Consider the following 13,304-nt stretch of genomic DNA (forward strand, 5'->3'; position numbering starts at 1 on the left):
TAACGCATGAAGATCGCACACTTAGTGTGTTCCCTCCTACAGGGACTCAAAGTGATGGTGGCATTGTTTTGAGCATTCAAAAAAAATTTTTTTTTTGTTTTCCTATATAAAGGTGACATCCTTCACTTCATTCAGGGACGATGCAGATATGGAAGTCGGGGAAATATGGCTTTGATGAACCCAGGCTGAGAGACTCTTTGAAAATGATACCCAACACAAGTTACACAGATCAAAACACGGATCCAAAAGCACGGTTTGTATTATTAAACCCTCTTTTCCTTTTGGTTCTCAGAAGCGGAACAATCCAAAAACAAAATGTGTTTCCGTGAAGGCAGGTGTGTGGAACTTATTTTCATGTTGGGCCGTATCAGGACGAATGTCCTTAAAGGGCCGGTTGTGGCAGAGAGCACTTAGAAAACGACGCATTGAACTCTCCAAATATCAGTATCGATCGTTTTGAGTGCAGCTGAATATCCAGTCACACTGATGAGCTTTGGCAGTGTGCAGACAAAATCCACAGCAGCTCTGGAGGAGCTGCAGAGACCAAGAGCTCAGGTAGGACAGGTAGCCTATTCGTCACTTTGCAACTATCCCAATGAAGGAGAAGTAAAAATAAAAATTGTAAGATAGCAACGTCAATAAGGTTGGCTGCCATAGATATCAGACCTAATTAGACGCTAACTGTCTCTGTGGGCCCAGATCAAGTGTGTGTTTGACTTTGACCCCACACCCACCTCCATTTGTTTGTATACGGCAAAGTTTGCACGTTCACGCAGCGGATGCACGCATCAGTTCGTCCATCCACCGCAAAGGAAGGTAATTAACAGAGATGTAATCTCTGCGAGGATTTGGTGTGGAAAGACTCCGTGTTTGCTTGTGGCTTGTGTGGGAGTGAGAGCCTGACATTTACACATGCTGAGCCTATAGCAGCGCGGCTTCGCTGGAAGAGCAACGAGCTATAAATATGACTTAAAAAAATAAAAAAATATTCTAATTAAGAAGAAGAGACGAGAGGATCGGTCTGATTCTGCTTAGCAACCAATCGCAAGATTTCACAGAGTTGCCATCTTCCGGTAGCGACAAAACAGAAGCGCGTGTCAGAAATGTTGCGCTTGCCTTGTCTTATAAAATGTCGCCAAAAGAACTGATGGATGGAATTAATCGTGATGATCAATCAATCAACAGAACATTCAAGGGACTCACAACTGACTGAAATCTGTTTTTTAAAAAACAGAACGAATTCAAATTGTTAGCCAGCTGAGGACGTCCAAAGCTGTGTTTGCGCAAAGGAAGGAAGGTGTGAAAAGATATTTGCCCCCTTGCAGATTTCTTTCATCTGATTTTGCTTTTTTTTTTTTTTTGTGCCACTGCTAAATGTTGTAATACAAGACGGAGAGTGAAACACAGAAAGTTTCCCCAGCAGAACTTTTTTCTTTGTGAGAACTAAACTTTCCCCACAGACGTAACGATTTGAATCAACCTGGGCAGCCAAAACAGGCAGTAAGTGTTTCAGATGACAGAATTGTTTGAATTCAGTTATGTCAAATGAGTTTTTAATCACAATGAAGTATTTGTCACATTTTTGGTTTTGAATTGGAAAATGGTTCAATTCTGAATCTTATCTTCTTGTACGTGAAGCTGAACTTTTGCGCTCGGAGTCCTTGAGGAACAACCTGGCCAGACGCCGTAAAGTCGAGATAGCTCTTCTAAAAATTATTTACTAATTACACCTCATTCACCTTCAGTGCTTCCATGTCTCCTCTTACTTTCTCCTGCCGTACGCCCGAGCCGCGTTCCTGTGCTTTTCCTTGCCAGGAGCCAGGAGAGGCGTTACTTTCTTTGTCCTTTGTGCAGGTCACTGGCTGTGCGCCAGCCAGAGCTCATGCCAATAAAAGCTGTGAGTAATGGCCTAAAACTTCTCCATTCACTGTGTTTCCCATTATTTCCCTCAGCCAATAAATCTGAAGGTCTTAATCAGGGGAAAAACCTGGAACACGCAGCCCGTGTCCTGCAGGGTGTCCAACAGCGACATCCTTAATTTTTAATCGAAGATTTTAAAAAAAAGAAAAGGAAAAAAAAGGTTGAGGTGTCACGGAGTCCCGTCATCCAAACCCCGCCAATGTGACTTTGTCCTCAGACAGGTGGCGGTAATATTGTTTAGGCAGATGAACACGCTGCTGCTGTCAAGAAACAAAACTGCCTTTGGGCCTCTGAGATCAGCTGGTCTCTGCATAAAGTCCCCGAAGAACCTAATAAACTAATAATTGAATAAATGTTACAAAGACCCCCAATTACTGAGGAAAGAAGTCGCAGCGGGGTGGAGCGCTCTACTGGGGCTTCAAGTGCAGCTAGTAAATCCTGGATGTCCATGAAAAAGGGACTCAGCATTCTCCCGCAAGTTTTCACCGAAATTTATCATCTAAAAATAACCAGATGGAAGATATGCGTTCCCATAATCCAAAGCAGGAACATTTATTGCTCTCCCCAGTTACTTTCTTACTCTCAAGAATTAAAGTGCCTATAAATTTAGTAATGTTTGAAACTATATGGTCATCAAGAAAACATAAATGCCAAATTGCAATTATGTGGCGCTTACTAAGCGTAAAGTGACGCACTGAAAGCGTGTGCTTTGGTAAGGGAAAGCGAGTATTGACCTTTTCAGCAACAGTCACTTTAAGGTGGTTTTGGGCTGAAACCAGGAATCAGGAATGTGTTGAAGGGAGCATTCACACCAGCCCTGTTTAATCCACATCAATCAAACTCTACCTCGTTTGCCGAGAAAGTCTGGTTTGTATGGGGAGGTGTGAACGCACAATCGATCTCTGGTCTACCTAAATAAAACCCTGGTTCGGTTGAAGTGAACTCTGATGTGGTTTCAATGCGTCTGGAGACCACTCCAAAAACAGGAAATGAACTATGACGCTGGGCATTCTGGGTAAATTCAACCCAGGAAAATGCACACAAGTATACCACTAGTTGGAAAATTGGCTCCTGGTCTTCTGCCAGTGACCTGGTCTTCTGCCAGTGACAAATGAGAAATTCTACAGCTGCTCAAATTTGCTACTACGCCATTTTCTTTACATTTCGTGAAGGATGGTTGTTGGTGCGTCGCCGGAACAGGTGACGATGCACCGGGTGACGATGAATAGATTTTTCAAAATGTTTGGGTTCATTTGAAACGCCACCAGCTGAAAATGGAACAAATGCTCCAATTTTGGTCCCTAATCAAACCCAGTACTGGACTATCAGGTGTGAAAAACACCCTGAAAGCAGCTTATATCAACTGCTGGTGGTATGTTGGTTAATTTGTGATTTTATGGGTCTTTATCCTCTTCCAAGGGATTGGTACCCCCTTTTTGCTGTTCCCATGTGTTGAACAAAATATCAGAAAGGAATGAATGGTTGAACTCTGCCCAACTCTGCTCCATCCCTTATGCTGAGGTCATCAAACCTCCACAATCGCTGACGGCTTCCTGGATTCAGAGTGCAATGCTGGAGAAAATGCATGAGCGAGACTCCAATATCAGTTCCTACAACAAAAACAAGAAGGTGATACGCATATTTTAGATTTGGAACAAAACGGCATAGGGACCCTCTGGGTGCTGATGTGACGCCTACAGCCAATCAATTGTCGAAAACTCGTCTTCGCCTCTGCTACTTTAATCTACCTCTGGATTAAATAATCCAAACTTGTGGAAGCCAATCAGTCCCATCATCCTAGTTTGAGTTATGCAACTACATTATGCAGAAGGTATTATGTAACTTGTGAATGAAATACCATGACATGTTTTCTAGGTTAGAATAACTAATCTTGGTTTTGACTTTAGTTTTTGCATTTTTTATTTTTACCTCTGTGAGTTGACCGGAACACGTCAGAGGAATAAGACCGAGCATCTAAATCAGATCACAAACCCATTTTGTTACATGACTGGCAGTGTGCTGCTCTTCTTACTGTCAATCATTTGATGCACACAGGAAAGAAAACCAAGATTCTCACAGGAAATAATCAATCAAGCCGCCTCCCGTCAAACATCTGTCATTTTCATGTCTTTGTATATAACAACATATCTGAGAAAAGATGTCGGTTAATTATTCTGCAAAGTGTGTGTGCGCGCGCGTGTTCAATTGTCTGGTATATCTTATCAGGGAACCAGACAAAAAGAATGAAATCTAAAGATAGAAAGATGAGCTCCGAAAGATACAACCATAGAAGATGGCTTATTAAGCTTGGGAAAGGGTTTATTAGCTGCCTGACAGGAGATTAAAATATATAAAAGAATAAAATATTTGAAAAAGTGCACAGCGCAAGTTTATTAGGATTTCTTTCTCCACATTGAGCCACAAATGGTAACAGATACAGAACAATCTGCAAGCAACACAGTTATTATATTGATTCATTCATACCTGTCTGTGTTAGCAACTTGTCTCCCTTCAACTAAAGCACTCTTTTCATAGCTGGCATTAGCAAAAAAAAGACAAAAAAAAATTGAACACATTCACTTGTTTTCTTTTACTGAAGCTCATAGAAAATTATATTCTATCCAAGTATTTGCCGGCGGCAAATTTCTGGGAACCCGCAGAGCCGAACTAGTCACGATTTGGAACAAAATTTAGACCTTTCTGTGAGTAGTCTGCAGGTCCTCCTGGTTTTATGCTTTCATTTTTCTAGCTAGTTGGGATTTCTGTCAAAACATGAATGCAAGCTTTAAACGGTTGGCTTCCACTCAAGTGAGAAGTTTGCATAGATTAAAATGAAACTCGAATATGCCAGGAAACTTTCTCTAATATACAAATGCTCAAATTTGTACAATAATACAACCGGCTTACCCATCAGTTGCACGATGTTCTCTGCTGTAAAAGCATCACTTTATCTCTATGAAACATCTTTGTTGTCAATGTCTGAACCCTTCACAACCACATATATCATTTTACGGAAAAAAAAAAGAACTGGATGGCACAGGATTGTATCCTATACTAATGTTTTACGTCTATAAAACAGGTTATGAACAGAAGGAGTTATAACTGCGGTAGAATTTCATTTACTCAACCACCACATGGATTTTGAGTGTGTTTATTTTTTTTATTTTTCTACGAGTAAAGCACTCGAGAGGGAATTGACTTTGGACATTTTGGATCACATGTGCTTTTTATGGAACTGCATAATGGGTGGATGAATGACGGGCAGTCAGTATGTTATGTTTTCCTTTCTCATTGTCATGCAAAATATTAAAATACTTAAATCAGACATGTTTGTACTGCATAGGAGGCACATCAATGCTGCCTTAAAAGCTTCAGGGTCTAAACAGCTGCATGTGCACAAATGCAACATGAGACGACCGGATCTATACTGTACAAAATAATGAACATTTTCAATAAATACTGGCAATATGTCCCTATTTGTAACATAGAATAAATGTTTGAACAGTAGAAGCACCAGAAAGTGCAAAATATACACTAAAAGCTCAAAAATGTGGCTGGCGTTTGTTTGTGAAATTAAAAGGGAACATTTCAGAACAAAAAGGACATTATTAAAATGATTTATATCTTTTACTGTTTCAGAAATATCTCAACTTCAAACACTGCTCAATAAATCATAGCCAAGTTGTAGGGGAAAAAAGCATTGCGCAGCAAGGTTATCATAGTTCAGTTCACTTTCAAAGCACACGGCTCAAGTGGAAAGCTGACTTCATCATTTAAATATTGATCAACTATTGTAATGAAAACGTCATATTCAATCTGTTACCATGTAATGAAAAATCAATACTCTATCAGGATTAAATGAGCCACACTTTTCATGATGCTCTGAATTGACCGAGGGAAAGTTAACAGACGCGAGTTTCAATTTTCATACCAATCTTTTATGTGCGAAACGTCTTCCTCCGTCAGGAACGGGGGCCTCCGGCAAGGGAGGGAGGAGAAATGTGGGCTTTTTTTCTGCACCGGTATTTGCATATACGAGGTAGAATATCAAATTTGTTTTGAAGCAAACAAAAAAAGCAAAAAAACAATTTAAATCTTCCTTGTTTTAGGCTAATAAATGCAGTAAGGAAAAGTGATATTTGTAAAAGCAGTATTTAAACATGATGTAAGAGGTTATTACATTACGAGTAATGGCAAAACGTGAGCGTTAAGTAAAAGGAAATTTTAAAATGATTAATGAAAGCACATCTCGAGTCCGCTACTCTAACTGAAGGAGCAAATCTGAAATATATTTCTATTATATGCAAATTTCCTAAACGTAAGAAAATTCGGTGTCCTGTTTTAATAGGAACCCGTTCAATTTATCGATCGAGTTGATTTGATTTATTTGTGCAGCACATTTCAGCGTCAAGGCCACTCAAAGTGCTTTATGTCATAAAAACTCAAAATTACAGTCAAAGAAGACAGTCAACATGGCATTAATGCACATCAGAATGTTTATCAGTGTTTCATTTATGATGTTTCAAAAGCAACTAACTCAACATTTCAGCTGTTTTGCAGATTTGTTCCAGATTTGTGGTGCGTTGTAGCGGAATGCTGCTTCTCTGGTATTCTGCTATTTTAGTACTTTTTACTTTTTAAAAAAATTTAAATAGAAGGCTAATTAAGTAATTCAAATTATGACTTTCTTGCATGTTATCGTTAGAGTAGCTGCTGGATGATTTCGAACTTTGTTTGTTGTGAGAACATATAGACAAAACCCAAGAAGGAAGCCTTGAGGAAGCCCAAAGATGACCTTTAATAAAGGTCAAATGAGACAATGTAGTGTTGATAAACATAAGATCTTAACCAAGCAGTTTCCAGAGAACCTCACTTGTCCAGTTTATACAGTCATGGGATTGATATCTATATCACTGCAATTTGTTTGCATCTTGATGTATTAATCTTAAACCTAAAAGCTAAGTTTACCCATTTCATTGCGCTGCGGAGCGTATTTGAAAATAATCGACGGACCTCCTGCCTCATGTCGACCCGGAACGAAAAGCAACAGGGCGGAAATTGAGAAAAGCAGCAACAGCATTGGCCCATAATAACATTTAGCAGCCGCATGAAAAACTGGCGCGAGATGAAAAACAAGACGAAACAAAACAAAGAAAGACGGAGCGAAAAGAGCCGTCCTCTCTCTCCAGATTGCTGTGACCTTGAGTAACCCTGTCGCAAGTCATCTCTGAGGGAACAGAAACGCGACATTCGAAAGAAAAAAAAACATGTAATTATTAGATGGCTGCAAACAAACAGAGAGAAATACAAAAAAAAAAAAAAGAAAAGTGAAATGAAGACATAATGGAGCCTGGTAGTCGGAGAGGTAGGTGAAAGGGTGAGACATGAGAAAATTAATTTTCATCTCTTGGAGAGTGAGGGGAGACAGCTCATAGAGTGACACCAAGATGATTCACAATTTTTTAGCAATGCTCCTGTGAAAAAAAAAAAAAAAAAAAAAAACGTCAGACTAGCAGTGCCTGTTTGTCACAGCAGACAACTGATGGACAACTGCTGCAGACTCAGGCTTTTAGGTAAAGCTGGTTTAAAAATAGGCACAATAACAGACTTTAAAGCTAGGTCTGCACATAACCCATTACTTGGTACATTTGTCAATTTCAGGCTAAGTAAACACAGAATTAAATTTAATTAATGGCAATTCCATGTTTTGCACTTATTTTGGCAGACCAATTCTTACACTGATGATTCAAACTGCAAACATTTCAGCCCATACAACAATTTACACACAGATTTATTTTTAACTTAATCTGGGAGATGTCATGATTCACTGATCGGCGCAGCAACATTTAAAGTACATTTGGCTTTCCACATCGATGGAAAGTCAATGGAAACAATGCACTTTAATGCATAGCTGAATAAATTAGCCATTCACCATAGGAGTTGTTGAATTGCTTTGGTGTGGAGTGCCTTAGATGACACACTCAAATTTTAGATGTGTCACTTACCACAAATCAATTAAAAACACATTTAGTACATTTGTACATAATTCTTGATCCAAATTTAAACTGAAGGGCCCAAGAAAAAAACTGTTTGATAGAAAAAGACAAATCAGCAGAAGAGAAATGTAAACGTCTGCATGAAAGCCTGACAAACACATTCACGATTAGCACCATTTCCATGTATTATTCACGCTAAAAACGCACGCTCGTTTGATTCCGAGGCGCCCAGTAAAAAAACCCATCCATGCATGGGGAGAACATGGCAAGCCTACACAAAAATGCGCCGACTCAGATTTGAACTGGCAACCGTGCAGCTCTGAGGCAGCATTGTTAACCACAGGAGTCATCGCGCTGCTCAAGGGTAAAATGAATAAAAGAATACAAGGAAAAGGCTCAAAGACGGAGCGCCATCCCCCGGCCTCTGCAGGGTTCAAACTCTCTCTGCCAGCACTAAACAGACAAGGGGATCAGTCGCTGATTCCAACTTGGCTTTGTCTCTGTATACGGCGAAAATATGGCCAGGAATCCCATTATCCCCGGCTACAGAGATGAAGCCGCTCCACCTTCATATCTTATTCCACAGCACAGAAGATGCGGTGCCACCTGCACTGCAATAAACTGAAACTCTGGCTTTAAAAGAGAAAAAATAAGAAAAAGAAAATGCTCTGACTAATTCCCAGGTTATCAAGAGGCTTTTTAGTTGAAGGGCAAACATAACAGTGAATGATACTCATTTCAAGCAGCAGCCATATTCAGATTTTTTTTGTATCTTTCTTTTGTTACTAATGACTACAAAAGTCCTGCAAAAGGGACCCAAGAGTAAATTTGGAAAGCCCAGAGTGACTCCACTTGAAGGTTTTTTTTTTGTTTTTTGTTTTTTCCATTTTTTTATGTTATCCCCACAAATGTGTTTTATACGAATTTTCTGTGAAGAAGCAAACAAAGAAATGCACAAGCACAAAGTTCTGCAAGTTTTGCCTCGAAAAACATTTCCACTTGAATCGCTCCGTTCAGTTTTCCCTGAAAAAATAAAATAAAATAAAATAATTTTCACAACAGAAAACCTCCATGTTGTGTTTTGTTTTTTCTGCCACATGTTTTGAATGTGGGCAAAAAAAAAAAAAGTTACGTTTTGGTCTTATCTGATCAAGATGATTCTTCTAGATGCAATTGTCAATATTTATCCAGGAGTAAATATTCATGCGTTCTTATTCATAGACACAATTCAAAACCACAGACTGAAAATGTACAGAACTTGAAGTTTGGGATTCTAATTCTATGAAACGTATTTCAGTGAAATGGCAAGGGAAGCTAATATATGTATATGTGATAACGCGGCTAACCTTTGGGTCGCCCAGCAACAAAAGAAGACATGAGATTAGTTTAGGAATATGCTGGCAAGGGCCACATGTTTTCTTGATGGCCCCTTACCATCAAACACTGGGGTGCCCAAAGTGGGTCCTCCAGGGCCGGCGTCCTGCATGTTCTAGTTCTCTCCCCGGTTTAACGCACCTGGGTCCGATGACGGCTCATTAGAGGCTGAAAAGGATGTTGGTATCAGCAGGGAAAGAACTAAAAATTGCAGGATGCCGGACCTTGAGGACCCACTTCAGGCACCCCTGATGTACAGCCTCTTGCTGTGATAAATACATATATCAGTGTGTGTGTGTAAAGAAGAGAATTCTCATGATTTTTAGATGGACTTACCCCTTCCCTCTCACTCCACTCACCTGCCAGCACCCTTAGATGTACAGGAGAGGAGGCACATAAGGTTGAATCCCGCATGAGTCAAAGGCAGCCTCAAACAAATTCATCATCGCATTTCTCCTACACACACACACACACACACCCACCTACACACGCACACACACACAAACAGCATGGGTGCTGTATTTATGGACACACAAACACGCACGTACGCACACAAAGACATCAGCTCGGTCTCTGATAATCATCTCCTTTTGTAGTTGCCAAGGGCACAAATGTCTGGTCTTGTTTTCACTGTAGGGGCTGACGCAGAAAAAGTCAAGGTGAAGTCAAATGTTTCAGTTTATGTGGCACATAGAGACGTTCCACTGCATGACACCGCAGAGCAAAAACAGAGGGGTTTCATTTTTTTCAAACCAAAATATTTTTGGAAAGGTGGAGTATGTATTACTTACTTTATTTAGAACAGAAAATGCTTAACTCAAAAATACTGGTTCAAGCTCCAGCATCTGATTTGTGACATGAGAGGTCAATCACTTCCACTTCCTCCCTGAGGTACTGGGCCCCTCCCGATCAAAAACAACCAATCTCAGCCCGGAGGAGGGTCTTTGTGTTGTCAATCACACTCATGAATGCACTGCTAAAGGTGCTAATGGCACAGAAACAACTCCCCGTTACTCGCTATTATCGGTGGCTATGCTAACTACTCTTAGCATTCATGACAGGCGTTGCTGATGCAAAGAAGCTGTATCTTAGGAGAAAGCAAGTGGGAGGAGAAATAGGGAGTGAGAGGCACATACATGGGCATGATTGACAGTTCTAAGATTCTCCTGGCTCTGATTGGCTGTTTCTAATAAGCACTGGGAGAAGATAGAGGAGTGCCAGTTTTTCAGATTATCTGTGTCAGTATTTTTAGTCAGCACATAGTGAATGTTTCAACAAATAAGTAAAAAGAAGTTTTAAAGGTCCACATTGTACCTGAAAGTGCACAGCAACTTGTAAATTGTTCCGCATACAACACAACGCACTGAGAGTCAAGGAAACGTAAAAAAAAATTAAGGTCAATGCAATATTTGTGCAGCAAAATAAAGTTTATGCAAATAACGCAAAGAAAAACTGAAAGTAAATCCACATGTTATTTTGTCCTGCGTCGTCTTATTCCGTGGATCTTAGAGTGGAATCAGAATCATCTACAGTCAGTGTGAGAGGGTCAAAGCTTCAAACGTTACAAAAATCAGCCTCAATTTAGGATTTGTAACTGGAAAATATGTACGTGATATTTGCCGTTTAGCAAATATCACGTGTCATATTTGCTAAACGGCAAATATGACACGTGAAATGCAAATGATGAGCTAGCGTCTGTGGGGCCCAGCGCCCCTCAGTTTATGAGAAAAAAAACAAAAATAAAAAGATTAAAGAGGAAAAAAGAAAAGAAAAAAAATAGAAATTCATGTAGTTTACATGAATACCAACAGTAATAAAGGCCAACAAAATAAATAAATAAATACAAAAAAGCCAACTTTACTGCATGTGTGAGGAAAGCGAACTCAAGCCGGAAGGTTGACGTGATTAGAGGAGGGGAAAAAAGGGGGAAGAAAATAGAGTGCACGTCATAAAAGCTTTCCGGAGAAGAGCGTTATCATGCAAAGCTCCGTCTCTGATCACTCATGTGTTTGCATTTAAAGTAGGCCCAAACTGCTCCGAGGGTGACGACAAGGTTTCACAGCAGCGCAGAGCATTTACATATTTATTCCCCCAACAGTATTCTGCTTGCAGAAGCACATTGGAATTAAAGAATAATAATAATAATAAAAACACATTTTTGTTATTTATTGATTGATTCAAGGCCCATAAGCATAAAAGAATGACATAAAAATGGGTTGAAGTGTGTGCGTGTTTTTCTCTTCTTTTTTTTCTTGTTTTGTTTTGGGGTTGTTGTTTCTCCCCCCGCTTTCTGAAGGCATTTCAACCACCTCACGTCGTACAGTATAATAAAAGCAAATACTGCCTTCCGTCCTGACGAAATCCCTTCAGAGACTCTCCCGGAAACACAATAAAACCCTTCAGACTAATAATCCGTTGTTCGGATGTGGCTTCACACCCGAAAAATTCCTCGCACACGCATCTTTCACAGTCTGCAGGCTGCTCAGTCAGTCCGGAGCAGAGTCAGAGGAGGAGATGGGGAAAAAAAGAAAAAAAGGAGGAGGAGGGGAGGGTGCTCCATCTGTGCAGGGGAAGTCGGGTGCCTGGCAGACTTTTCAGGCCACTCGGCCATCCACCCGTCCCCCATCGGTATCGCAAATCCCCATTGTTGCCTTAGCAACCCCTGTGTTTACCCCGTGTTCACCCCTTCTCTTCAGCACGGCATTTTCACCCTGCGTCCCCTTTGTGGGCGGAACAGAAGTGTGGCTGGCACGCCTGTTTTCTGTTTGATACAGTCGGCCGCATGATGCCCGAATGGCTGCCGTGCACACACACACACACACACACACGCATGCATGCAGGCAGCTTGTGTTGACTTCATACTCTGGAACTTGTTCAGCAACAAGCTCTTTCACGGGGTTAAAAAAAAGGTGGCATGGAAAAAAAAAAACCTACAAAAAAAAAGATTGTGGCTCTAAATGTGTGGAGCACATCTCTTAAACGTTTGGGGACTTCATATTGTCCACAGAACCTAGTGTATGCAGTTTTTGTTTTCATTCACAATTCTTTCATCAAATTTAAATATGTGGAAAAATGACAATTAGGAAGCAGTTAAAGATATTAAACATATTAGCATTTCCCAGTGATAAATGAAGTGTTTACAAACACGACTGATTTCAAGCCTGGGTTGCCACAACCAACAGAAACCAATATCAATCTATTTCATGAAGACAAATAAATATGTTCCCTATAATGCCAGTAACCACAACCAGAAGAGAGAAAAAAATCCCAACATAATTCATCAAAGATTCAAGAACGCCACAAAAAAAGTCAAGGCAGTGACCTTTAACGTGTTCCTGCTTTCAGTTCTAGGTACTTTCATCAAACCTCATTAGAATAAATCAATACCTTTGCTACATGTTTTGCAATTTACTCGAGTTTTTACCGTTGTAATGATGCCAGGAGTAATTTTGACACATTGTGTTTCAACACTGAGCAACATAAAGTTGCCATAAATTTGAGTTCAAACAGATTGGTACGGGCACGGTCGGTGTGTTTAATGCCATTCTTGGCAGCAGTGGTGTGAGTGTTGTCACTGGGAGCGTTCTGCAAAGGTTTATGTACTTCTCACAGCTAAGAGACGAGATGTGCGATTGTGTCAAAGTCAACGAAAAATTGTTCTTACACAACTAACAAGCTAAAAGTCTTAATTAGCTTAAATTCTCTGGCAACCTGATCCCTAACACAATCCCAAAATTCAAAATAACTCAATGTTGCTTCTAAATCGTTATCCCAGTTTTAATCCTTGATATTACAAGCTTTAGTTCAGGCCTTGACTACGAGGAAGAGGCCGGCTGCGAGAGATGCAATCCTCAGGCTGCTTCATTGGTAATCCATCAGCATTTTGAAGACTTTTCAAGACATTTGCTCAGACAGACAGAAAAGCTGGCAAGGATCCACGCGGATTCACACCTTGCGCCCTGGATCATAAATTACCTCATGGGCAGAATGTCTGACTGAGTGACTGCACATAAG

At 40.3% G+C, this 13,304-nt stretch overlaps 1 protein-coding gene across 2 annotated transcripts in view; it reads right to left on the reverse strand.

Annotated features, from left to right (window-relative positions):
• The window catches only part of tafa5a (TAFA chemokine like family member 5a), a 147,405-nt gene that overhangs the window by 105,682 nt on the left and 28,419 nt on the right, over positions 1 to 13,304 (reverse strand). The window lies entirely within an intron of this gene.

The sequence above is a fragment of the Poeciliopsis prolifica genome, unplaced genomic scaffold (genome assembly GCF_027474105.1).
Source record: "Poeciliopsis prolifica strain line A6 unplaced genomic scaffold, Auburn_PproV2 SCAFFOLD042, whole genome shotgun sequence".
Lineage (NCBI taxonomy): Eukaryota > Metazoa > Chordata > Actinopteri > Cyprinodontiformes > Poeciliidae > Poeciliopsis > Poeciliopsis prolifica.